We start from the raw sequence: 3,970 nt of genomic DNA on the forward strand, positions 1-3,970 counted from the left end.
TCTGGGGATAATGTTCACTGTTTTATATTCGGGTCTGGGGATAATGTTCACTGTTTTATATTCGGGTCTGGGGGATAATGTTCACTGTTTTATATTCGGGTCTGGGGATAATGTTCACTGTTTTATATTCGGGTCTGGGGGATAATGTTCACTGTTTTATATTCGGGTCTGGGGGATAATGTTCTCTGTTTTATATTCGGGTCTGGGGGATAATGTTCACTGTTTTATATTCGGGTCTGGGGATAATGTTCACTGTTTTATATTCGGGTCTGGGGATAATGTTCACTGTTTTATATTCGGGTCTGGGGGATAATGTTCACTGTTTTATATTCGGGTCTGGGGATAATGTTCACTGTTTTATATTCGGGTCTGGGGGATAATGTTCACTGTTTTATATTCGGGTCTGGGGATAATGTTCACTGTTTTATATTCGGGTCTGGGGATAATGTTCACTGTTTTATATTCGGGTCTGGGGGATAATGTTCACTGTTTTATATTCGGGTCTGGGGATAATGTTCACTGTTTTATATTCGGGTCTGGGGATAATGTTCACTGTTTTATATTCGGGTCTGGGGATAATGTTCACTGTTTTATATTCGGGTCTGGGGATAATGTTCACTGTTTTATATTCGGGTCTGGGGATAATGTTCACTGTTTTATATTCGGGTCTGGGGATAATGTTCACTGTTTTATATTCGGGTCTGGGGATAATGTTCACTGTTTTATATTCGGGTCTGGGGATAATGTTCACTGTTTTATATTCGGGTCTGGGGATAATGTTCACTGTTTTATATTCGGGTCTGGGGGATAATGTTCACTGTTTTATATTCGGGTCTGGGGGATAATGTTCACTGTTTTATATTCGGGTCTGGAGGATAATGTTCACTGTTTTATATTCGGGTCTGGGGGATAATGTTCACTGTTTTATATACAGGTGTGGGGGATAATGTTCACTGTTTTATATTCGGGTCTGGGGATAATGTTCACTGTTTTATATTCGGGTGTGGGGGATAATGTTCACTGTTTTATATTCGGGTGGGGGATAATGTTCACTGTTTTATATTCGGGTCTGGGGGATAATGTTCACTGTTTTATATTCGGGTCTGGGGGATAATGTTCACTGTTTTATATTCGGGTCTGGGGATAATGTTCACTTTTTTATATACAGGTGTGGGGGATAATGTTCACTGTTTTATATTCGGGTCTGGGGATAATGTTCACTGTTTTATATTCGGGTCTGGGGATAATGTTCACTGTTTTATATTCGGGTCTGGGGGATAATGTTCACTGTTTTATATTCGGGTCTGGGGGATAATGTTCACTGTTTTATATTCGGGTCTGGGGGATAATGTTCACTGTTTTATATTCGGGTCTGGAGGATAATGTTCACTGTTTTATATTCGGGTCTGGGGATAATGTTCACTGTTTTATATTCGGGTCTGGGGATAATGTTCACTGTTTTATATTCGGGTCTGGGGGATAATGTTCACTGTTTTATATTCGGGTCTGGGGATAATGTTCACTGTTTTATATTCGGGTCTGGGGATAATGTTCACTGTTTTATATTCGGGTCTGGGGATAATGTTCACTGTTTTATATTCGGGTCTGGGGATAATGTTCACTGTTTTATATTCGGGTCTGGGGGATAATGTTCACTGTTTTATATTCGGGTCTGGGGATAATGTTCACTGTTTTATATTCGGGTCTGGGGATAATGTTCACTGTTTTATATTCGGGTCTGGGGGATAATGTTCACTGTTTTATATTCGGGTCTGGGGATAATGTTCACTGTTTTATATTCGGGTCTGGGGATAATGTTCACTGTTTTATATTCGGGTCTGGGGATAATGTTCACTGTTTTATATTCGGGTCTGGGGATAATGTTCACTGTTTTATATTCGGGTCTGGGGATAATGTTCACTGTTTTATATTCGGGTCTGGGGGATAATGTTCACTGTTTTATATTCGGGTCTGGGGATAATGTTCACTGTTTTATATTCGGGTCTGGGGATAATGTTCACTGTTTTATATTCGGGTCTGGGGATAATGTTCACTGTTTTATATTCGGGTCTGGGGATAATGTTCACTGTTTTATATTCGGGTCTGGGGGATAATGTTCACTGTTTTATATTCGGGTCTGGGGGATAATGTTCACTGTTTTATATTCGGGTCTGGGGGATAATGTTCACTGTTTTATATTCGGGTCTGGGGGATAATGTTCACTGTTTTATATTCGGGTCTGGGGATAATGTTCACTGTTTTATATTCGGGTCTGGGGATAATGTTCACTGTTTTATATTCGGGTCTGGGGGATAATGTTCACTGTTTTATATTCGGGTCTGGGGATAATGTTCACTGTTTTATATTCGGGTCTGGGGATAATGTTCACTGTTTTATATTCGGGTCTGGGGATAATGTTCACTGTTTTATATTCGGGTCTGGGGATAATGTTCACTGTTTTATATTCGGGTCTGGGGGATAATGTTCACTGTTTTATATTCGGGTCTGGGGATAATGTTCACTGTTTTATATTCGGGTCTGGGGATAATGTTCACTGTTTTATATTCGGGTCTGGGGATAATGTTCACTGTTTTATATTCGGGTCTGGGGATAATGTTCACTGTTTTATATTCGGGTCTGGGGATAATGTTCACTGTTTTATATTCGGGTCTGGGGATAATGTTCACTGTTTTATATTCGGGTCTGGGGATAATGTTCACTGTTTTATATTCGGGTCTGGGGATAATGTTCACTGTTTTATATTCGGGTCTGGGGATAATGTTCACTGTTTTATATTCGGGTCTGGGGGATAATGTTCACTGTTTTATATTCGGGTCTGGGGATAATGTTCACTGTTTTATATTCGGGTCTGGGGGATAATGTTCACTGTTTTATATTCGGGTCTGGGGATAATGTTCACTGTTTTATATTCGGGTCTGGGGATAATGTTCACTGTTTTATATTCGGGTCTGGGGATAATGTTCACTGTTTTATATTCGGGTCTGGGGATAATGTTCACTGTTTTATATTCGGGTCTGGGGATAATGTTCACTGTTTTATATTCGGGTCTGGGGGATAATGTTCACTGTTTTATATTCGGGTCTGGGGGATAATGTTCACTGTTTTATATTCGGGTCTGGGGATAATGTTCACTGTTTTATATTCGGGTCTGGGGGATAATGTTCACTGTTTTATATTCGGGTCTGGGGGATAATGTTCATTATTTTATATTCGAGACTGGGGGATAATGTTCACTGTTTTATATTCGGGTCTCGGGGATAGTGTTCACTGTTTCATATTCGGGTCTGGGAGATAATGTTCACTGTTTTTATATTCGGGTCTGGGGGATAATGTTCACTGTTTTATATTCGGGTCTGGGGGATATGTTTACTGTTTTATGTTCGGGTCTGGGAGATAATGATCACTGTTTTATATTCGGGCCTGGGGGATAATGTTCACTGTTTTATATTCGGGTCTGGGGGATAATGTTCACTGTTTTATATTCGGGTCTGGGGGATAATGTTCACTGTTTTATATTCGGGTCTGGGGATAATGTTCACTGTTTTATATTCGGGTCTGGGGATAATGTTCACTGTTTTATATTCGGGTCTGGGGATAATGTTCACTGTTTTATATTCGGGTCTGGGGATAATGTTCACTGTTTTATATTCGGGTCTGGGGATAATGTTCACTGTTTTATATTCGGGTCTGGGGGATAATGTTCACTGTTTTATATTCGGGTCTGGGGATAATGTTCACTGTTTTATATTCGGGTCTGGGGATAATGTTCACTGTTTTATATTCGGGTCTGGGGATAATGTTCACTGTTTTATATTCGGGTCTGGGGATAATGTTCACTGTTTTATATTCGGGTCTGGGGATAATGTTCACTGTTTTATATTCGGGTCTGGGGATAATGTTCACTGTTTTATATTCGGGTCTGGGGATAATGTTCACTGTTTTATATTCG

The sequence above is a fragment of the Carcharodon carcharias genome (genome assembly GCF_017639515.1).
Source record: "Carcharodon carcharias isolate sCarCar2 chromosome 21 unlocalized genomic scaffold, sCarCar2.pri SUPER_21_unloc_2, whole genome shotgun sequence".
Lineage (NCBI taxonomy): Eukaryota > Metazoa > Chordata > Chondrichthyes > Lamniformes > Lamnidae > Carcharodon > Carcharodon carcharias.